Genomic DNA, 25,668 nt, shown 5'->3' with positions numbered 1-25,668 from the left:
AAAAAAGTCTATTTGAAGAACTTTCGAACTGCCCCACTATGAGTCATACAGTAGAAGATGCCCTACTTTTAAAATTGGTAACAAAATCAAATAGTCATCTCTCAAGACACATATAGGCAGCAAAATATACTTTAATGTAAACCTCTTCCTAGAAACGCATTGCTGGCATGGCACCGTTTAAACTCATACTAATTTCAAAATCCATCTGATTTTTAACAACTTAGTTTTAAGTTTAAAGTATGGGTTTAATTCTGACCCTCTTAAAAGAATGCAGGGTACCCCAACAAGTATTCTGTGTGAATAAATAAGCTACTAGGGAAACTATTTCCATCAGGTCGACTTTTTGTTGAAGTAACAGTTTCCACTCTGCTAAAGTTCAACTGATGTTGACTTCACTGAATGGCTGTTGGGAAATTGCCCTCAGAGCTTTATTTGGAACTGCTACTGTCGTAGTAATGAAATGTTGTATTTTGAAAGTCACGCTCACAGTGTTGATTCTGTTCCTAAGGGACGTTGTTGGAGCATAACATCCGTTTAGTTGCCTACCTGACAAGTTGTCTATTGAACAGAGAAAAAATGATCTGACTATGATTGATGGTACAGCTGCCCCTTCTCAGTGATGGGGAAAATAAGCTGAGTCAAAACAGATCTAGCTATAGCAGGGCCTGTCTGCAGTGCTGTTCCCTCATTTCTCTTCATTTGGATACGAAGGCTTTCTTTTGAGTGAATATTCCCACAGTCTCCAATCTACCAACCACTGTGCTTATTGCTTTCTTCTTTTCACTTTGAAACTACTTTAGAGGCATTATTCTGCTCTGGTCAGCATTAGAGCAAAGCTTTTCACACATTTTTAGCTATGTGCTCTCTAGGTCAAGGACAACAACGTTGAAAATTAGAGTCCTTGGTAAGGAGTGCTTACTGAACTATTTACATTTTGGCTACAAGTTTCTTCTGATCTCTGACACTCTGACTGCATTTTGTTTTTGTTTTTGTTTTTGTTTTTTTTCCATGTCACTGAAGTAAATGTTCCTTTGGATGCTGGCCTTATAATTGTCATGACATATGATAAAATCGGAATCTCTAAGGATGTAAAAGCTTGTCTTAAAGCCAGGGTTCAAGCTCCCAAAACTAATATGTTTGACCATGTAGTCCCCTTTGCCTCGGGATCTTTTTTGCCCCTTTCTTGCCCCCTTTTTTTTCTTTGGAATTTTTTTTCTATTTAGGTAGATAGGTCAGCATGTCCTTCATTAACAGAGGCTAAAAGGGAAAAAGGATAATAAAAAAATAGTCAGTTGAGGCCATTTACACTTATTTCTCACTGAGAACACTGTTCAGGGGATGGGTGTCACTAGTCACTATGGTAATGAGTACGAAAGGCTCATGGAGACTCAAAAAATATAACCCAAATAGCCACAAAGGGTATAATGCCAGATATTAAAATAGGCACTTGTTGTTTAAAAAATTATACTAAAAATTATATATAATATAGTTGTGTTTCTTTTTTACTTTAATTCATTTAAATTCAAAAGCAGCAATCAGAAGAGCGGGGATTTATTTCAGAGTTCATGGAAGTGTGTATTGTATTCAAACACACACACACACACACACACACACACACACACATGAAACTAGCCTGTGAGGACCCTGGCAAAGTAAAATGAAAGTTATTTCATAATACACAGAATTTAAAAATGATTTTGGAAATATATCACCATACTAAAGAAAATAAATCAGAAATAAAAATTAGAAAAGATAAACTAAGACAATGTATTGTTCTGTATCTCACTTGGACTCCACAGGACAACTATACCCAAAGAATATTTGCATCAAAGAATATTAGCAAAAGCATCCATATTTGTAAAAATCACAATCAACATACCTATAGTTTTCTGAACCTTATTAGATCAACATCTGTAAACATAGCTTTTGACTTGTGAGTTAACTATATTATTTATTTACAAATGAGAGAGAAATACAAAGAATTTCTTGTGTTGTCTTCCATATCCAACACAGAAAACCTGTCCAGAAGCAGCAATCTCCATAGACAAAGAGACATAAAAATGAGTGTTACCAGGTGGATATTGTGAAAAGATCCCAAGCAACAGTGCCATAAAAGTCAATGTATTTTTCATCTAAAATGAAAAATCATTTTCTTTCTAGTTACCCTAGCCTTAGGGGTGCATATACATCTAATCATTCTTCATCTTGTATTGGTATGAAAAATAGGTAGTACTTAAATTTTACATTTTCAGTCTTTTTTTTAAATCAACATGTGATTTGTTTTAGGTAATGTGAACACATCAATGAGAAACAAGATGAAGACTTATCCTTGAGATGTATATTTTAGTTGGGGGAGATATAGCAAACATGAAAAATGAAAATGTAGTTTGCCAGATAATGTTAACATTATAATGAAAAAGGTATCATAAGCGGGAAAAGTACTAAAATATATTAATCATTTGTGTAAGCATGGTACTATTATTTATAATATGATTCAGAATGTCCTTTATAATAAGTCAATACTAAAATGGTGAAGGAGTAGTCCATGCTTGCATATAGGGAACACCATACTAAGCAGAGAAAAGAGGAAATCAAAAGTCCTTGAGGAGAGGGAATTCTTGTCATATTTGAAAAACAATAAACAAGCATGGCAAAGGAATTCCTGAACCAAATCACTCCTGAAGAAGCTGTGCTCCCTGATACCTGCACATGACATTGTTTGGAAGACATACGATGCTGGCTGGACACCCTACACTGAAGTTCCATCCGTTCTACAGGTTCTAACACAAAAATTGCTCTCATAAATTAGTCAAGGGCATAAAGGGATAATAAAGAACATCTAATTAAGCTGTTAAACTGGAAATGCTGAGCATCTACAGAAATAAACTTCAACATACAGGCTTGTTTGGATCACTCCTTCGTTTTGTAGGTGATGTGCTTTACATGATGGGCTGCCACACGGTTTGAGGGGACTTGCCTAACTTGAGAATTACCAAAATCTTTGGAACTCACTGGAGCAGAATTAGTACCCACCATGTGGGCAGCTTAAGTGAATTTCTAATTAAGTCTCTTATTACCAAGTCTTTTCTTTAACTTAGCTGATTCTCCCACACTTCCTGCTACATGTGAAACTGGTACAGTGTGATGTTCTAGATTCATGATGTGGGTTGAGATAAAAGGCCCTTCTTTGAGTTTGAACTTTAAGCAAGTGATACTCCAAACCTGAATAGATTAGTATTTTTAAGCCTTTCTTTTCTACTATAAAATTTTTTTATTTTGAAATTTGTCATTTAATTATTTACTCATCCACTGAACTAAATTTCATACATTTTTCAGTTATTTACCATATGCCAGATCAGGGTGAGGTTGAGAATGGAGGGTTGACAGAGATAAAAGAATCTAATTAAGAAAAAAAAATTTATTTTTCTGAGATGATCATATTTATACATTCTACAAAAGTGGAGATTTATAATTTTAGCTGCAACATATGAAGAGATTAGAATTCATCACTCCCACTCTTACAAGAGAAAAATGACAAACTAAAAATCGATGACTTTTCTTGGACCACTTAGAGAACTGAGGCTACAGGGTACACTAGAATTATGAGAGTCGCAACCAAGATAATCTTACCTGAGTCAAAGTACCTTGAGCTATTAACTGGTAGAAAGAGTTAAATTGAGATTTTGTTACACTCCTGGAGCTTGAGTGCATAGTAGCATGAGAATTAAAACAAACAAAAGCAAAAACAAAAAATTCTTGAAAGCCATAGTCTTACAGAAGGGCAACACTTTTCAGACTTTGTTTCCGGGAACATCATCTGGTCCCTATGGTACAAATCTGAAGGTATCTCTCACAGCTCTGGCAGGAGGAGAGGAGGAGAAATCATTGCAAAATACAACAGATACTTCTCTGTAGCAAGGCTTACTATTCTGGGGAAAAGAATCTACAGAGATTTATCCCAGTTAAGAAGAAGAAAAGACCTCCCATTAAAACCCTCCAGCCTCCCTATATTATCTAAAAGGGAGAAAACAATCAATGAGGATCAGAGCTTCAAATAAATATACTGGGAAAAAGCAGGGGTTAGGAGGAAAAATTAACAACCATAATATTGAAGAAATGGTTTAAAAATATTTAAAAAGTCTTTATTTTTAGAGCATTTTAAAGTTCATGGCAAAGTGGAGCAGAGTTCCCACATACTTCCTGCCCCTACACATATGCAACCTCTTCCATTATTAACATCTTGTATTGCAGTGGTATATGTGTTATAACTGATAAAGCTATATTAATACCATTGTCACCCAAAGTCCATAGTTTACATTAAGGTTCACCTTTAGAGTTGTACTTTTTGTGGGTTTTGACAATGTATAGTGATCTTTACTTACCATTGTAGTACCATAAAGAAAAGTCTCACTGCTCTAAAACTTCCAGAAATACCAGTGAAGATCACAATACTAAAAATAAGCCTACTTAAAAATGATGCTTTAATCGGAAGTTTGCAGAATGTATTCATTTTTCCATGCCTTATCATTACACAAACAGGGCTCCATCACAGTGGATTATGGTGGAAGCACCTGCAATAGTTTTTCCAACGAGGAGTACTTAGAGGTGCCCAAAGTCAACAGGCAAGACAAAAATAAAAGTATTAGAAAAATTTGAAGTCTGTGACAGCTACAGCTGTCAAAAACGTTAGACAGAGACCAACTGATAACTGTATTACCATTGTTTTCACACAAAAGGCCACTTAACTTCAATTCCTATTGCACATATGCATCATTTACAACAAGAAGTTATAACAATGCCAACAGACAAGGACACCAACAGTGTAGAGACATCCCAAGCATCGGAATCAGACTACTGTAAAAGACATAATTTGTAATTAAATAAGCAATTTAAAATAACTAATGGAAAAGTAAACAACATATAAAAACAGATGGTGAAGGTAAGCAGACAGGTGAATATTCTAAGAAAAAATATCAAAAAGAAGTGCTAGCAACCAAAGCAACATAACAGAAATGAAACAAAGAAATAGGTTTGATGGGTTCATCAGCAGGCTCAATATGGCTGAGGAGAGAATCAGTGAGCTTCAAATGGAAAATTCCCAAAATTTGCTTAGGATTGTCTTGGCTATGCGAGCTCTTTTTTGGTTCCATATGAAGTTTAAGGTGGTTTTTTTCCAGTTCTGTGAAGAAGGTCATTGGTAGCTTGATGGGGAAAGCGTTGAATCTATAAATTACTTTGGGCAGGATGGCCATTTTCACAATATTGATTATTCCTAACCTTGAGCATGGAATGTTTTTCCATCTGTTTGTATCCTCTCTTATTTCCTTCAGCAGTGGTTTGTAGCTCTCCTTGAAGAGGTCCTTCACATCCTTGGTTTGTTGTATTCCTAGGTATGTAATTCTCTTTGTAGCAATTGTGAATGGGAGTTCGCTCGTGATTTGGCTCTCTATCTGTTATTGATGTATAGGAATGCTTGTGATTTTTGAACATTGATTTTGTATCCTGAAACTTTGCTGAAGTTGCTTATCATCTTAAGGAGATTTTGGGCTGAGGCAATAGGGTCTTCTAAATATACAATCATGTCATATGCAAATAGAGACAATTTGACTTCATCTTTTCCTAATTAAATACCCTTTATTTCTTTTTCTTGCCTGATTGCTCTGGCTAGAACTTCCAACAGTATGTTTAATAGGAATGGTGAGAGACAGCATCCTTGTATTGTGCCAGTTTTCAAAGGGAATGCCTCCAGTTTTTGCCCATTCTGTATGATATTGACTGTGGGTTTGTCATAAATAGCTTTTATTATTTTGAGATATGTCTCATCAATACCTAATTTATTAAGTTTTTAGCACAAAGTGAATTTTGTCAAAGGCCTTCTCTGCATCTATTGAGATAATTGTGGTTTTTGTCTTTGGTTCTGTTAATGTGATGGATTACGTCTACAGATTTGCATATGTTGAACCAGCCTTGCATCCTGGGATGAAGCTGACTTGATTGTGATGGATAAGCTTTTTTATGTGCTATTGCATTTGGTTTGCCATTATTTTATTGAAGATTTTTGCATCAATGTTCATCATAGATATTGGCTTGAAAGTTTCCTTTTCAGTTGTGTCTCTGCCAGGTTTTGGTATCAGGATGATGTTGGTCTCATAAAATGAGTTAGGGAGGATTCCCGCTTTTTGTATGGTTTGGAATAACTTCAGAAGGAATGGTACCAGTTCCTCCTTGTATGTCTGGTAGAGTTTGGCTGTGAAGCTGTCTGGACCTTAACCTTTTTTGTTGGTAGGCTGTTAATTGCTGCCTCACTTCAGACCTTGTTATTGATCTATTCAGGGATTCAACTTCTTCATGCTACCTGACTTCAAACTATACTACAAGTCTACAGTAATCAAAGCAGCAAGGTACTGGTACCAAAACAGAGATATAGACCAATGGAACAGAACAGAGGCCTCAGAAGTAATGCCACACATCTACAACCATCTGATCTTTGACAAACCTGAGAAAACAAGCAATGGGAAAAGGATTCCCTGTTTAATAAATGGTATTGCAAAAACTGGCTAGCCATGTGCAGAAAGCTGAAACTGGACCCTTTCCTTGTACCTTATACAAAAATTAACTTCAGTTGGATTAAAGATATAAACATAAGACCCATCACCATAAAAACCCTAGAAGAAAACCTAGGCAATACCATTCAGGATATAGGCATAGGCAAGGACTTCATGACTAAAACACCAAAAGCAATGGCGACAAAAGCCAAAATTGACAAATGGGATCTCATTAAACTTAAGAGCTTCTGCACAGCAAAAGAAACAATCATTAGAGTGAACTGGCAACCAACAGAATGGGCAAAAATTTTTCCAAGCTACCCATCTGACAAAGGGCTACTATCCAGAATCTATGGTGAACTTAAACAAATTTACAAGAAAAAAACAAACAACCCCATCAAAAAGTAGCCAAAGGATATGAACATACACTTTTCAAAAGAAGGCATTTATGCAGCCAACAAACATATGAAAAAAATGCTCATCATCACTGGTCATTAGACAAATGCAGTTCAAAACCACATTGAGATACCATCTCATGACAGTTAGAATGGCGATCATTAAAGACTCTGGAGTCAACAGAAGCTGGAGAGGATGTGGAGAAATAGGAATGGTTGTACACTGTTGGTGGGAGTGTAAATTAGTTCAACCATTGTGGAAGACACTGTAGTGATTTCTCAAGGATCGAGAAATAGAAATACCATTTGGCCCAGCAAGCCCATTACTGGGTATATATCCAAAGGATTATAAATCATTCTGTAATAAAGACACATGCACATGTAGGTTCATCACGGCACTATTTACAATAGCAAAGACCTGGAACCAACCAAAATGCTCATCAACAATAGACTGGATTAAGAAAATGTGGCACATATACACCATGAAATACTATGCAGCCATAAAAAAGGATGAGTTCATGTCCTTTGCAGGGATGTGGATGAATCTGGAAACCATCATTCTCAGCAAACTGGCACAAGAACAGAAAACCAAACACTGTATTTTCTCACTCATAAGTGGGTGTTGAACATTGAGAACACATGGACACAGAGAGGGGAGCATCACACACTGGGGTCTGTTGGGTGGTAGTGGGCAAGTGGAGGGATAGCATGGGATGGGGAAGTTGGGGAGGAATAACATCAGGAGAAATAACTAATGTAGGTGATAGGGGGAGGGAGGCAGCAAACCACCATGGCATGTGTATACCTATGTAACAGTCCTGCAAGCTCTGCACATGTACCCCAGAACTTAAAGTCAAATTTTAAAAAAAATACAAAAAAAAGAGAGTTCACAAAATTAATTACATAGAAAATTCACAAAATTAAAAAATATAGGGGAGTAAGGGAAAGAATATAACCTGCAAAAACTATTGAGCAGTTCCAAAATGTGTAATAGGAATGTCAGAAAGACAAGAGAAAAGAAATCAGAATTAATATTTGACTCATAATGGCTAAAAGCTTTCCAAAATTAATGACGGATACAGAGAGCTATATCTAAAACATGCAGGATAAACAGCAAAATGAACAAACAATTTGAAACATCAAAACTTGGTGTATATATTAATGTTCTAGGGCTGCCATAACAAAATAACACAGAGTATGGGGCTTAAAAAACATAAATTAATTTTCTCAGGGTCTTGAAATTGAACTCTGAAATACAGGCAAGATTAGTTCCTTCTGAGTACCACGATGGAAATATCTGTTCCAGGCCTTCCTCTTAGGCTTATGAGCGCTCGCTTCTCTCTGTTCCTTCACATTATGCTTTCCTTATTGATGTCTTTGTCTAAATTTGCCCTTCTTATTAGAGTACCAATTATATTGGATTATGACCCACCCTAAATACCTCAATTGAACTTGATTAGCTCTATAAAATTATTTTCTCCTCATAAAGTCACATCCTGAGTTACTGGGGCTTATAGGCTAAACATATGAATTTGGAAGGGGGGAATAATTTAACCTTTAACTACATACCATATTCAAATTGCAGAAAATCAAAGCAAAGAGAAAAATCTGGTAACAATCCGTAACAATGTATAAATACATAAAGAGAATGATAGATCAGAGGATACTTTACTATAAAAAAACAAATATAAGAATTACAGGTCATTTCTTGTCAAAATTAGAAAAACACATAGAAAATATTTAATATTTCAAATAAAGCCCCTAGAATTCTATAATCTACAAAATTATTCTTCAAAAATGCATTAGAAATAATTACTCAGACACTCAAAATAAGAAACTTTATCACTAACAGACCTGCCACACAATAAATGTTAACAAAGTTTCTTTAGCTGAGAACAAATAAGAGTGGTCATAAATGAATCTACATACAGGATTGCAGGTCATCAAAGACAGAATAAAATTTAAAAAGTAATTTTCTTGTCCTTTATTTATCTAATGATATTTGTTTATTAAAAACAATGATGGAAATGATACACTGATTGATTCCAGTCTATAAATACATGAAGAGAATGATAGCAATTTCACAAGGGACAGAAAGTAGGAATTTGGGGATATTCTAAGATACTTATACGGTATGTGAAGTGGTACAGTGTTGCTTGGACAAGGAGTTACTTAAAAAAATGGGTATTGTAAACACTAGGGCAATCATTATCATTTTTAAGTATAATTGGTAAGCTAAGAGGAGATAAAATGAAATGATATGAAATGCTCAATTAAAATCACAGAAGTCAAAAAACAAGAGAGAAAATAAGAAACAAGGAACAAAGGCAAACAATAGTAAACAGTTACAAACATGGTAATTATTTATCTAACTATATCAACTATCGCTTTGAATGTGTACAGTCCAAATATATCAGCTAAAAGATAGATCACAATTGTGGATTAAAAGAAGAGACCCAAATGTATGCTGTCTAAAATTAATCAGATTTAAATATAAACATTCAGATGAATTAAAATAAAGGAATGATGAAGTATATACCATGATACATTAACTTCAAAACTGCTGAAATAACCATATTAATTTCAGAAATAATCATATTAATTTCAGAATATTTAATTCAAATATTAAACATAATCCCAAAAACTGCAATTGCTTTAGCACCTAACATATTGATGAACAGTGCCATTATCCAGCAAGACATAACAATTGTAAAAATACATGCATCTAACAACAAAGCAAGAATATATATGAGAAAAAAAATGACTAGAATTCAGTAAAGGGATGTAACCACTATTACAGTGATCAACATCAACACTTGTCTGAGAGAAATTAACAGATCAAACAGAAAATAATATTGAGTAATAATATTCTATATAAACAATTTTTTGGGAAAAATTCTTTAAACAAGTAATAGCCAAGAATCCTAAATTTTTTTTCTCAGTAATATTAAAATAAATATATCGTAATGTTACATTATCTATTTATTACAAATAATTATCATAGCTAATAAATTGAGGAGAAAAGTAGACATAATATTGATATCAATCTACCATTTTATATAATAATTTAGAATGGTATAAACTTTGGGATGCATGTTTTTCTTTGCAACAAATAAAATTCAAATAATTATTTAAAAATAAGGCATAATAATTATACATATGATTTTTTCTAGATAACATATAATTTTATTGAAATTTAATATGTCCAGACATTGAAATTTTATATATCTTAACTATGTATTGACAAAGAAATACTTTCAATTTAATATATACATTTTACTGAATGATTTTACATGTTTAACATAAAAATTATCTATTTCATTTGTTAAATAGACCATTTTTGCATTCAGTAACTGAATCATGAAGGGTTTAGTAATTAAAATTGTTTTCCTGAAACTGCTACTACAATTATTGTTAATTGTACTAGTTTATACTGGTAAATAATGAAAGAGCACTGAAAGTGAAAGCTGAGAAGACATTAAATTCAGGTACCTGTATTTTGTGTCAAAGAACTTATTTTTCTTTGATATGACTTCAAAAGTCTTTCATCTTCATACTTCACTGGGACTTAAAACGATGTCATAGTGGGAGAGGAAATGTAAGTGACAGGTCTAATAAATTAGCAATATCCTTCTTACTATACTCACCCTCATTTTTTACTATGAAATTTCACTTCTTATTAAAATTTGTATTCTTCATAGTTGAATGGGAGTAATAGATTTTCTCTGAGTTTTATCTGCTTTATAGATGAGCTATGCCAAAAATTCTGCTACTGAAAAATGTCACTCATCCTTTTTTTGGAGGAGCACAGAGTTTTCAACATTTTAGGTTAGTTGGATCAAGCCTCTAATATCTCTAATAATTTAATAAATTATCTTTCAAATAACATACGCAATATTCTGGACCATTGTATGGATGATGGTCTTCTTTACAAATGGTAAGTTTATGTAGTTTCTTTCCTTCTTGAAATTTTCACAACTCACAGTAGAAGATAAACAAACCAGAATTAAACTCACACTAGGGGCAATGAGGTTGCAGTATTTACACCTCTAAATAAATGGTATTAGAGTAGTGTTTTACAAACTGTTTCTTGGAAAATCTATTTAGTGGGCCTCATCCAACATTATAAAGTGAACTAAAACAGGATAGAAAATGATGGTATAAAATAGAATACAATTCAAATCAAAATGTATCACATCTAATACATCTCATTTTTTTCTTGGTTCATATATGAATGCATACCTATTGTATACATATCTAACAGCATGTACTTTGCTTTATAATGTAAAATACTATTTCTTACTATGAATTGTAGACAAAAATTTTTGAAGCCATCGCTCTGTGTCATGTGCTATACCTTCAGCCTTTGCTCGTTAGACCTAAAATAAGTTAGAAGAACATCTTGCTCTAAAAAGCATATATTAAAACAATATATTCAGTGCTGAATTTATTCATCAATTTTGTATTTTCTGGGAACTGCTTTTGTATAACTAGTAGGAGAAGTAAGGAAAGTTGTTTAGATGATAATACCCATAGGCACATCGTGGTCTAGTAAACACTTGTATGAATAGCACGAGGTGTTAAAGTTTTCACTCATATGTTATATGAAAATAAATTTATCTTTCTGAATTTGAATATATTAGGTATCCTATAGGAATAGTTCTTTTTTCTTGCTGCATGAGAAGCTTATCAGATATTTAAAATAACAATATTGAATCACACTGCATAGACTTCAATAAATATATTTGTATGTATATTTAAATTTACACATACAACTTTAGAATAAGTACCATTTTGATTAAGGTATTAATATCTTTTGCAATACATCTTTTTAATAATTAATTATACTATTCAGAAAGGCGGCTGATTCCTTCACCAAGATCATATATCTTTCTGTCGAAATAAGCCAAATTCCAAATTCTTGCTGAGGTCAAGTTTGTCAAGTGTGTTGTTAAACCCATTGGAATGAAACTGAGAGAACTGCATGCAGTCCTTTAATTGAAATAAATCATTCAGGCAAATGTAAATTTGAGGAAGAGCTGAGTTTTATTCAAATGGTGAAAAATGTGTTTAGAATCATTAAAAAAAAGTCAAGGCTAAAGGTATGTGATTCAAATACACTGCTAACTTAAAATGTTAGAAAAATTATACTTTTAAAATATATATAATGTTTAGTTTGCTAAGCTGCAAAACAAGAAGCAGTTTAGGAAGCTTCTGGCTATTACATATATCCAAATTTATATTAATATAAATATATATAGAATACAAAATGTATATATAAAATACATAAAATATAAATATAATATAAAATTTAATATTAGATTAATATTAAGACTGATACTTACATTAGCATCAACCTTTTAATTAAATCAACATTAACATTATTGCAGAAATTTGCAATGTTTCTCATTCATTTTGAATTAAATTTGACTGAGGAAACAAAAAGTCAAACTAAAAGTATTAGTCTTTCCTTCACAGATTTAGTAATAAATTTTTGCATGCAGAATTTAATTTGTCCTGTAAACAGTTTTTTTTTTTTTTTTTCAGGTGGAGTCTTGCTCTTTTGCCTAGGTTGGAGTGTAGTGGCCTGATCTCGGCTCACTGCAACCTCCACCTCCCAGGTTCCAGCAATTCTCCTGCCTCAGCTTTCTGAGTATCTGGGATCACAGGTGCCTGCCACCATGCTCAGCTAATATTTTGTATTTTTAGTAGAGATGGGGTTTCGCCATGTTGGCCAGACTGGACTCGGACTCCTCACCTCAAGTGATCCACCCGCCTTGTGCTGGGATTATAGGTGTGAGCCACTGCGCCCAGCCCTCTAATCAGTTTTAATAAAACTTTCCAGTTGAAACAAGTGTATATTATTAACATTACCATTTATTATGTAAACATTTTAGTAGTAAACTTTGCAGGCCACATCTTTTCTATGACAGATACTCAACTCTGATGTTATCAAGCAAATTTTAGCCATAGATGATATTTAAATAAATGAGTATGGCTGTGTTACAATAAAACAATTTATGAATACTGACATTACTTTTACATAATTTCTATGTATCACAAAATATTATTTTGATTTTTCTAATTATCAAAAATGCAAATGTAAAATAAATACAAAATCATCAGACATGTGAACCATATAAAAATGGTTGGTATTTCTGGAAAATACAGCCTTTCAGGATTGAGCCAGGAAGAAACATCCCTTAACAGATCAATAATGAGTAATGAAATATAAACAGTAATCAAATATCTCCCAATGAAAGAAGCCCAGGACAAGATGGATTCATAGCCACATTTACCCAGATATACAAACAAAGAGCTTATACCAGTCTTTCTGTTTAATTTAAATTAAACAAAACAAAACAAAACAAAAAAAACAAAATGAGGAGGGATGACTCTCTAACTCATTCTAAAAATAGGGAAGGTCGCCCTGGTATGAAAATCAGTCAAGCACCAAGCAAAAAAGAAAACTTTAGGCTGATATTGCTGATGAGAATAGATTAAAAATCCTCAACAAAATGCTATTAAACCAAATCCAGCAGCACATCAAAAACATAGTAAGTACATGATGATCAAGTAGGTTTTATTCCAGGGATGTATGGATGGTTCAACATACACAAATTAATAAATGTCATTCGCCACATAAAAAGAATTATGAAGAAAAACCATAAGATTATCTCAATAGATGATTAAAAGCATTTGATAAAGTTCAACATCCATTCATGTTAAAAAAAACCCACAACCATCTATGCATCAAAAGAACGTACTTCAAAAAAAATAAGAGCCATACACCACAAATCCACAGCTAACTTCATAGTTAATGGAGAAAGTGGAAAGCATTTCCCCTAAGAAGTGGAACAAGACAGAGATGCCCACTGTCACCATTCCTATTAAACATCATACTGGAGTAATTGGGCAAGAGAAAGAAATGAAAGGCATTCAAATAGAGGAGCCAATTATCTCTGTTCACTGATGATGTGATTTTGTACCTAGAAAACCCTAAAGACTCATCCAAAAGGCTCCTATGCTTAATAAATGATCTTAGTGATACAAGATCAACTGCAAATAACAGTAGCATTTCTATATAACAATAATGTTGAAGCTGAGAATCAAATCAGGAACTCAATTCCATTTACAATAGCCACACAAAAAAACTAAGGAGGTAAAAGGTCTCTACAAGGAGAACTACAAAGTGCTGCTGAAAGAAATCATAGATGGAGCAAACAAATGGCGAAAACTCTCATGCTCATGGATTGGAAGAATTAATATTATTTACATTTCCATACTGTCCAAGTAAATCTACAGGTTCAATGCAATTCCTATGAAGTTACCAATATCATTTTTTACAGAATTATAGAATGCAATCTTAAAAATCAAATGACACCTAGAAAAATAGCATGAATAGCCAAAGCAATACTATGCACAAAGAACAAAGCTGGAGGCATCACATTACCTGATCTTAATTATACTACAGTACTATAGTAACCAAAACAGCATGACACAAGCAGAAAAATAGACATATAAATGAATGGAATAAAACGGAGAGGATAGAGAACCAGGGAATAAAGACATATACATCTACCAACTGGTCTTCAACAAGTCAACAAAAATATACAATAGAGACAATACTTTATTCAACAAATGGTGCTGGGAAAATTGGATAGACATATGCAGAAGAATAAAACTGGGTCCCTGTCTGTCACCAGATAAAAATATTAACTCCAGATGGATTAAAGATTTACACATATGACCTGAAACTTCAAAAAATTCCTAGAAGTAACCTAGGAAAACCTCTTCGGGACATTGGCTGAGGCAAAGAATTAATGACTAAGACCATAAAAGCAAATGCAATAGAGCAACAATAAACAAGTGGGACTTCATTAAACTTAAAAGTTTCTGCACAGCAAAAGACATAATCAGCTAAGTAAATCAACAACCTACCACATGAGAGAAGATATTTGCAAAATATGCATCTATTATAACAGATGACTAATATTTAGAATCTACGAGGAACTCAAATAACTCATCAAGAAAATGACAGCCCTCTTAAGAGTGGGCTGTCTCTTAAAAGGATCAAAGGATATGATCAGGTACTTCTCAAAGGAAAATATACAAGTAGCAAACAAACATGAAAAAATGTTTAACATCACTACTAATCAGAGGAATGCAAATTAAAATCAATGAATATCATCTCACACCAAAGTCAAGTTGGAAAATAACAGATGTTGCCTAGGATGGGGAGCAAAAGGAATATAAATTAGTACTACTTCAATGGAAAACAGTATGGAGATTTCTAAAAGAGTTAATAATAGAATGACCATCGGACCTACTAAACCCACTATTGGGCATCTACCCAGCGGAAAATATATCATTACATAAAAAAGACATCTGCAGTTGTATGTTTTCACAGCTCTATTCACAATAGCAAACCCACGAAATCAACCTAAGTGTACACCAACAGCTGACTGGATAAAGAAAATATGGTATGTACACAGCATGGAATTCTATTTAGCCATAAAATAGAATGAGAGCGTGTCTTGGCAGCAAAATGGTGAAGCTAGAAGCCATTATCCTAAGTGAAATAACTCAAAAACAGAAAATCAAATACAACATGTTCTCACTTAAACGTAGGAGGTAAACAATGGATGCATATGGACAGTTTCAAAGGGCAATAAAAGGCACTGGGGACTCCAAAAGGGTGGAGAGTGAGTTGGGGCTGAGGGTTGAAAAATTACCTGTTGGGTATAATATTCACTATTGGGGTGATGGATCCACTAGAAACCCAAACCCCACCACTATGTGGTATATCATTGTCACAAACCTGCACATGTACCCCCCGAAACCATAAAAATATAAAGAAAAAAGGAAAAAATGGCTATAGATACAAAAAAAGTATATATAATCATTTATAAAGGATTTGAAAATACTGTTATCCTATCAATTAAAATAACCACTAAGTATTTAAAAAATGGGTGGCAGTCCAGAAGTAGATCTGATAAGTAGGGGAACTACACTGAAATTTGAACCAAATAAAGGTGAAATGCTTCCCGCTCCCTTTCTTCTGCAAAATGTTATCTTTAATTTCTTCTTTGGCTCACACACCAGACAAATAACAGGCACCATTTCTTCTTTACTACAAATAAATGCTTTTAGTTCTGGTAAGATTAACATATTTTGATTTAAACCACTCTTTTTATTAACTAAATTTTAGCTTATAAATAAGACTATACATCTTCTTTCCTTCTAATGTTTAGAAGTCTATGATTTGTATCTTAAGAAAAATGTTGGAAATAACAACCACAATACATACATTTTTAAAAATTGGTCACATGAAAAGCATTTGGAAACAAAAAAACTCCTAAAGCCAGCAAAGCTGTATACTAGTTAAAAATATTAAATATACACAAAAATGGAAACTAGCAATTTAATTTAGAATTCTTCCACTAGCAAGCTAATAAAAAGTCATCATAAATGGTAATATAAGTGCTACTATGGAACTACACAAGAAAGAAAATTTAAATAACACTTATATCAATATATTTATTATTATTCCTAATTAGAGAAATATTTTTAAGTGTAGTTCTATGCTACGGTGTTGCAAAAAAAATTTCTCAACTATATTTAATGAAATAAATAGGGTATCAAATATAGTATATCAGACAATAATGGTGTCAATGCAAACCTGTTAAGAATCACAGCAGTGTTCGAAGTTGCTGTCTTTTAAATTCAGTTTAGTCCAGCAGGACACTTAGGAGATCTAGAAACAGATTAGGGCGATCATGTATGCCAAGTACATAAATGTCAGCAGCAATTTAGAACAAGAATGGATTGTGAGAATGTTTCCAGTTTAATATTTTACTCTGAAGGCAAATCACTGGTACGGTATTTTTGCAACAGGGAGCTAACAGAAAATACACTGAGGAGAAAAATACTTGATGAGGATTTTTTTGTGTGTATCCTTAACAATGACATTCAGTAATGTGGACTCCTCTTAGGTGTCCTGTAACTCTCCATCACGATATATGAGTTTTATTTAACAGCTTAGGCAGGATATTTATTGGATGCTGCTCTACACTTAACCACTATTTTCTAGGTATGGAATTTCCAAGATAAGTGCCACACACAAAAGTTGAAATGCAAGATCACTGATGGGAGGGGTAATCATCATTATATTCTCAAAACCTATCAGTATGCTTTACAAACACATAGTATCTTGTTAATATCTGTTGACTCAATAAAGCTGTACCCGACAATATTCACTTCAGTTATGAATGTATTTGAAAAGCCACTTGAAAGTGTTATTGTAATGAAAGGCTTGAATCGCTCTTTTGTGAAACTTTTCCATATACAAAAATGAGTAATTCAGATAGATATAAGTGTTTTTTTATTTGTACTTCTTTGTTTCTTTTCCGTTTTTTCTGATGTATTTTGAGTTTTTTAAAGTGACTTTATTAACTTACCATTATCTTCAATTAGACTGAATGTTTTTTAATGAATCTATGCTATCTCTATTTTTGCTTAATAATATTATTTCTGGTGGTTGCTCTTGGATTCACAACATAGAACTTTAACTTATTACTGTCCATCTGTGGTTCTGATGACTCTGTTGATTGCCCTGAATGATTAATGAGGATTTCAAGATTTGACTAGTCAGAACTCATATATATTCTCTTCCTTTGGAACACTGGAAACAGTTCAGCTCCCAGCTCCCTGGCCTTTGTTTGCTCCACCACATGAAATTTCATGGCATACATGTATGTTTTCGTATTCGGCAATGACAAAATGGTACTAGTTGAAAATTTCTGGATTCTGTTTCTGCATCCCAAACTCTGCCCCTTTACTTCCAGCCATATCAGCTTCCCTGAAAGGTAACACGTATTACCTTGTCCAAACCACACTGTCCTAGAGTACCTGGGATTTCTATGTGTTGTATATTTATGTATTTTGTTCTACAACACAAATTTTTAAAAGCAAAAGGCAAATAGTTATTAGTGTCTTAATATTTACTTATTTTTCCCTTTCCTCAGAGATAATCACAGTATTGTGATGTGTAGTCTCCAATGTCAAAAAATCTAAAACTATTTTATTTATTTTTCTTGCTGCCTCTTCCCCCACCTCCTCTTTGAAACAGAGAAAATTTGTTCCTACCATGACTGGTCATATGTTTATTTGAGTGATATCAGTCTTTGAAAATTTTTTATAAAATTTTTCTTTATAGGTCACATATTGTCAATTTTAGTAAACATTGTGGGTGCCTCTAAAAATAATCCAGTTTTTATTTTATAATACCAAAGGATTTTTTGGACCTAGAGACCAAATCAAGTTTTTATACATTGTTGTAAATTATCAGTTTTTGAAAATCCTGTGAATTTTCTTTTATTACTGAGAGTGGAGTTTAACATTTCCCACCAAGACTATAGATTTGCATGTGCTTTGTAATTTTGATTTATGCTTTTGAAGTTGTATATACAAATATATAATTATAATTTCATGCTAGTCAGTTGAACATTTCATCATTATAAAATATTCTTCATCTAGAAATCCCTCTTCACTATTCATTGATAATTTTACTTCTGTTATATTATATTATTAAAAGTTCTTTTTTGTTTTCATATATATATGGCAATTTTTTATACTCCAGGTATTTTCTTATATTTATGATAAATTTTATGTCATTAATACATTTAAATTTATGTATTCATAATATTCAGCCAACTTTGGCTTGAGCAACTTTTCATTACATTTTTATAAGTTTTAATTGTAAGTTTCTCTTCAAGTGGACTTTCTTATGGGTGACTCCATCAAAACATTGGCCTACACCACATTTCTACCTTCTTGGAGTCAGTGTGCTTTTTTTTGTCAGCTTATCATCTTAGATAACTACAATTTAGGACCAGTCCTTTTCCTAAAATGTTAGTTTAGTTTTAAATTTGAATTCTAATTCAAATTTAGATATGCCATTAAAGTAATCACAATAATAAATTCCATTCATTTCATATTCTTTTACTTTCTTTTCCCCCCAACATTTATTGTCTAGGCAGGGCAATCAAAATTTCTCTGTGTTCTTTCCTTTTCATGGACTAGACTTATTTTATAGTTGTTTGTTTCATAACTGTATATCCCATCAAGGATGTCAGACTATTGTGAGAATCTCAGCAGCAGCTCTGACTTCACGGAGGCCAAAGTCTAGACACTTGTCTCTGTATGTGTAAAACTCAATTGTTGTTCTTTAATTTTCTTGTTTCTTATTGTACCTATACATGTCAAACTCTTTATTGTGAGCTTAGCTACGAATTTAAAAGTAATGCTTGCTACTATATTCAAAAGTTTTCTATAATACAAGTTACCATTCAAAATATAAAAATAGTTTATATTTTAATAAACGTATTTAGAACACATTGAACACTAATAAACTGTATTTATCTGCAACAATTAGGAAGATCACATATGATTACACATGCATATTATAGAATTATGTTACCTTTTTTTCTATAACCGTTAATAGATTTTGTATTTTTCACATGAGGTTATAGCTAAAAATGTTTAAGTTCCATTGTGTTTAGGCAGAATTCAGAGCACGTATTTTAGTATGAGAATACTCAGATTTAAAATAAGATTTTAATACTTTCTTATTGTCTGTCCTTGGGCAATTAATTCTTTAAACCTTGGTTCCTCATATATAAAATATAAAGTAAATCTTTGTTTCTCAGTATAGTTATAAAAAATGAATGAAAATTTGCATTTAAAGTAACTAGTACAGTACTTAAATAACATCTTATTGGATAGACATTCCACCTCTTTTCTGGGGAACAGGGTTTTAAAACAGTAACAAGTGCTTTGAAGCTAACCCCTTGAACTTCACAAATGTAACCCGGAGTTGAGTTATGAGAGTATTAATGAAAATATCTGACTGGAATATAATTATGTTTTCCATTGCATATGCATGATTAAATATCAATTTATTCCTCTACCAATCTCATCTGAAGTCAGTTAATTCTCAAGTCTTACATTTTATATATAGATGCATGGTAAATATCAATTTAGAATCTTTAGGACGATGAAACTAACATTGTCAATCAATTTTGGGTTTCTATATAAAAATGACATAAGAAAGAGCAAAACCTTTCCATTCATCTTAAAGGCTATTAAATGTACAGTCTAACAACATACCAGAATCTCTGGGACACATTTAAATCAGTGAATAGAGGGAAATTTATAGCATTAAATGTCCACATGATAAGCCAGGAAAGATCTAAAATCGACACCCTTATATCACAATTAAAAGAAGTAGAGAGCAAGATCAAACAAATTCAAATGCTAGAAGGAAAGAAGTAATTAAGATCAGAGCAGAACTGAAGGAGATAGAGACACAAAAAACCCTTCAAAAATCAATAAATTCGGGAGCTGTTTTTTGAAAAGATCAACAAAATAGAAAGTCCGCTAACCAGAATAATAAAAAAGAAAGGAGAGAAGATTCAAATAGATGCAATAAAAAATGATAAATGGGATATTACCACCAATCCCACAGAAATACAAACTACCATCAGAGATTACTAAACACCTCTGTGCACATAAACCAGTAAATCTAGAAGATATAGATAAATTCATGGACCCTTACACTCTCCCAAGACTAAATCAGGAAGAAGTTGAATCCCTGAATAGACCAATAATAAGGTCTGAAGTTGATGCAGCAATTAATAGCCTACCAACCAAAAATGGCCAGGACCAGATGGGTTCACAGCCAAAATCTACCAGAGGTACAAAGAGGAGCTGGTACCATTCCTTCTGAAACTATTTCAAACAATACAAAAGGAGGGAATCCTCCCTAACTTATTTTATGAGAATAACATCATCCTGATACCAAAACCTGGCAGAGACACAACTAAAAAAGAAAATTTCAGGCCAATGTCCCTGATGAATGTTGATGTAAAAATCTTCAATAAAATACTGGCAAACCAAATCCAACAGCACATCAAAAAGCTCATCCATCATGATCAAGTTGGCTTCACCCCAGGGATGCAATGGTGGTTCAACATCCACAAATCTATAAATGTAATTCATCACATAAACAGAACCAAAGACAAAAACAACATGATTATCTCAATAGATGCAGAGAAGGCCTCTGACAAAATTCAACAGCCCTTTAAGCTAAAATCTCTCAATAAACTAGGCATCGATGGATCACATCTCAAAATAATAAGAGCTATTTATGACAAACCCACAGCCAATTTCATACTGAATGGGCAAAAACTGGAAGCATTCTGTTTGGTAACTGGCACAAAACAAGGATGCCCTCTCTCATCATTCCTAATCAACACAGTATTGGAAGTTTTGGCTAGGGCCATCAGGTAAGAGAAAGAAATAAAGGATATTCAAATAGAAAGGATGTTGAAATTGTCCTTGTTTGCAGATGACATGTTTGTATGTTTAGAAAACCCCACTGTCTAAGCCCAAAATCTCCATAGGCTAATAAGGAACTTTAGCAAAGTCTCAGGATAAAAAAATCGATGTGCAAAAATCACAAGCATTCCTGTAAAATAATAGACAAACAGAAAGCCAAATCATGAGTGAATCCCATTCACAATTGCTACAAAGACAATAAAATACCTAGGAATACAACGTCCAAGGGAAGTGAAGGACCTCTTCAAGGAGAACTATCAACCACTGCTGAAGGAAATAAAAGAGGACACAAACAGATGGTAAAACATTCCATGCTCATTGTTAGGAAGAATCAAAATCATGAAAATGGCCATACCGCTCAAAATAATTTATAGATTCAATGCTATCCCCATTGAGCTACCAATGACTTTCTTCACAGAACTGGAAAAAACACCTTAAACTACTATCCAGAATCTATGGTAAACTTAAACAAATTTGCAAGATAAAAACAAGCCCATCGGGCCGGGCGCGGTGGCTCAAGCCTGTAATCCTAGCACTTTGGGAGGCCGAGGCGGGTGGATCACGAGGTCAAGAGCTCGAGACCATCCTGGTCAACACGGTGAAACCCCGTCTCTACTAAAAATACAAAACATTAGCTGGCGCGTGCCTGTAATCCCAGCTACTCAGGAGGCTGAGGCAGGAGAATTGCCTGAACCCAGAAGGTGGAGGTTGCGGTGAGCCGAGATCGTGCCATTGCACTCCAGCCTGGGTAACAAGAGTGAAACTTCATCCCAAAAAAAAAAAAAAAAAAACCAAGCTCATCAAAAAGTGGCCAAAGGATATGAACAGATACTTTTCAAAAGAAGACGTTTATGCAGCCAACAAACATGAAAAAAGCTCATCATCACTGGTCATTAGAGAAATGTAAATCAAAACCACATTGAGATACCATCTGACACCAGTTAGAATAGCAATCATTAAAAAAAAAAAAAAAAGGAGACAACAGATGCTGCAGAGGATGTGGAGTAATAGGAACACTTTTACACTGTTGGTGGTAGTGTAAATTAGTTCAACCATTGTGGAATAGAGAGTGGCAATTCCTCGAAGACCCGGAAATAGAAACATCATTTGACCCAGCAATCCCATTACTGAGATATATCCAAAAGATTATAAATCATTCTATTATAAAGACACATGCACATGTATGTTTACTGCAGCACTGTTCACAATAGCAAAGACTTGGAACCAACCCAAATGCCCATCAATGATAGACCGGATAAAGAAAATGTGGCACATATACACCATGGAATACTATGCAGCTATAAAAATTGATGAGTTTCTTTCCTTTGCAGGGACATGGATGAGACTGGAAACCCTCATTCTAAGCTAACTGATACCAGAATAGGAAACCAAACACCGTGTGTTCTCACATATAAGTGGGTGTTTAACAATGAGAACACATGGACCCAGAGAAGGGAACATCACACACTGGGGCCTGGGGGTTACGGGGCTGGGGGAGGAATAGCAGGGTGTGGGGGTGATTGGGGAGGGATAGCATTAGGAGAAATACTTGATGTAGATAATGGGGCAATGGATGCAGCAAACCACCACCATGGCACGTGTATGCCTGTGTAACAAACCTGCATGATCTGCACATGTACCCCAGAACTTAAAGCATAGTAAAAACCCAAAAAATAAATGTACAGCCTATATTCATTCCTATAGTGAAAAATATTAACTTTTACAAATTATTGGTTCAAAGAGCACAGAAAAAGTAACACAACATTCAAATATTTTATTGATTTGACATGTAAGAATTTTTGTATGAGTATATAGTGTTACTTACAGTGAGTAGACGGCTGGTACAATGGCTCACACCTGTAATCCCAGCACTTTGGGAGGCCGAGGCAGGAAGATCCCTCGAGGTCAGGAGTTCAAGACAAGCCTAACCAACACAGTGACATCCTGTCTCCACTGAAAATACAGAAAATTTTGCTGGGTATGGTGGTGCACCTGTAATCCCAGCTACTTGGGAGATTGAGGCAGGAGAATCCCTTGAACCCGGAAGGTGGCAGTTGCAGTGAGCTGAGATCACGCCACTGCGCTCCAGCCTGGCCAGAGAGCAAGACTCTGTCTCAAATAAGTAGATAGATAGATAGATAGATATTTAAATAAATAGAAGGGGCTCAAATTTAAGCATCCTGTTCTTTCATAAGGTCTGTGGTAAATCACAAAAGCCTCCTTCACATCCCTGAAGTATACCAATAAAACTATCCAATATATCCTAATTTTCTTGCTGCATAATTTCTGCCACTAACAAATGTTGTTTTTCAGAACAAAATAAATTTTTAGAATGCACACCTGTATTATAAATATTATGTGATGAATACTAATATAATTACTCTCTCTACCAGATGTTCTCTATTTTTGCATTTATAAGAGTGGAAACATTTTCTGTTATTCTTTATAAAATATACACATATATATTTATACCAAGCTAAATCCTATACTTTATATGCAAATTGGTAAGATTTTCTAATACAATACATACCCAATCCTTTGCTTAATCCTTAAAAGGACTTTGATTCTTCATCCTTTCTCATTGAAATCCATGAATGGAAAAATCTTTTCAACAGCTTTCACTGTTAATGCATCTGTCTGTGAACATAACCTAGACACAAGGAAGAAAAATAGATATGTGAACATTCCACATGTATATTGTGCTAAAATAACCATCTGATAGTCTGAGTATGAAAGATACATAACATGTATTGAAAGGTAAAGTAAAAGTATAATCTTGGTCACAAAACAGACACCTATTACAATAGAAACTTCATTTTTACTGAAATACTCAAGGATGTCTAAGCCTAGTCATGTGAAAGTACTAGGTGCACACAATGTAAAGAATTATCATAGCTTGCAATTATGAGTATAAGAAGATTAAATAGCTCAGTTCCTTTCTTCTTTTTTTCATAAGCTGAGTTTATCTTCCTTTTCAGAATTATCATAGAACAGTACTGACAAACTCCAGACAATTGTAACTAGGTTTTTAATTTTCATTTTCGAGCATTATTTTACAAAATTATGATGACAGATGTCCCTGCCAAATACAGCATGAAAATTTAGGCTCTAGTTGAGTTAGAAGACTTGAATAAAACATGGATCAATATGACATTCATTGTTCTGTTATCGAAAGTAAATTTGGGAAGAAATTATAAAGCCATTCATAATTAGCAAGGTAAATCATTTCAGTTGATACAACACTCTAAATATTACAGAGAAATAATGGTCTTTGTCACCTCCCATGTGGGGACAATTGTTCTTGCTTCCTACCTCATCTCACTGGTGTGTATTCTCTTACTCCAATACATATGTACAACACTGTCAGATGATCTTCTTAAAAACTTGCATTCACATCTCTGATCAAATACTTCTATGGGCTACCAAAAGCCTACAAAGGAAAAAACAATAAATTCATTTGCATGAAACTGAACACTGTCATTTATTTGGTCTCAGCTTCCTGACTTACCATTCGCTCTCTGTATCTATTGGCCTTTTTCTCTAGGGACACTGACATAGTCACTGTTTGCTCAACTCTTATTCTCATCCTTCTGATACCATATATTTCCTTACACAGTTCAAATCAATGGAACTCCTATCTATTTTGTCTTATTTTTAAAAGTCTATGAATATTTACATTTACAAGAGTAACTTATAGCCATTCAAATTAGGAAAGTAACATAAATATATATTTTATAAAAGTTAATAATCTCACCTTTTCTTTTTAAATTGATTATAATGAAGAATCTGGTCTGATGCCTTCACATTTTTCTATATACCATCAAAACCACAGTAGCTACTAAATAGCATTACTTATTTTTATGGATTTTTTGATTATCTGCCTTGCAAATATGTTTTCGCAATCACTCTTACTAAATAGATGTGTGTTTGTGTGAGCGAACACCTACAAACACACACACATATTCATGGTTTGCAATTATTTTTATCACCCTGTTTTAATGTTTTCTCTATACTAATTTTTGTCACCTTTTTCTCTTACAATTTCCTCATTCCACTCCGTTATAATGTATTCTCCTTTATAGATTTATTTTTACATTGTAAGTATAAAGCTTTAGTTAATCCGGTGTGTGTGTGTGTGTGTGTGTGTGTGTGTGTGTGGTGAGTAATATGAGAGCCTTAATCTTCTCCTCCACCTCCCGCATTGTATTCTCATGTTCAAATTTCTTCAAACAAAATAATAGAAAATACGTTTTATTTAAAATTTCAATCACCTTCTATGTTTTAGTTCAATCTCCTGATAGTCAACCATCAATCACGATGAGTGAAAG

The 25,668-nt window shown here is 33.6% G+C and overlaps 1 long non-coding RNA gene across 4 annotated transcripts in view; it reads right to left on the bottom strand.

The window, feature by feature from the left end:
- Window positions 1-24,804, bottom strand: part of LOC116559990 — an 86,240-nt gene extending 61,436 nt beyond the window's left edge. For 2 of the 4 annotated variants that reach the window (XR_004272722.1, XR_004272723.1), the window contains exons 1-2: window positions 24,653-24,804; window positions 23,871-23,990 (exon numbers count right to left, since the gene is read on the bottom strand). This is a non-coding gene — a long non-coding RNA (uncharacterized LOC116559990). Of the gene's footprint in view, window positions 1-16,556; window positions 16,698-23,870; window positions 23,991-24,652 lie in introns of those variants that run through there. The other 2 variants (XR_004272724.1, XR_004272721.1) reach the window with 2 other exon arrangements.
- Window positions 24,805-25,668: the final 864 nt, after the last annotated feature.

This window comes from Sapajus apella, unplaced genomic scaffold, assembly GCF_009761245.1.
Source record: "Sapajus apella isolate SASKATOON/1434 unplaced genomic scaffold, GSC_monkey_1.0 scaffold25, whole genome shotgun sequence".
In the NCBI taxonomy this organism is placed as follows: domain Eukaryota; kingdom Metazoa; phylum Chordata; class Mammalia; order Primates; family Cebidae; genus Sapajus; species Sapajus apella.
Note: the sequence above shows the minus strand (reverse complement) of the source record. Positions and strands in the feature narration are given on the sequence as shown.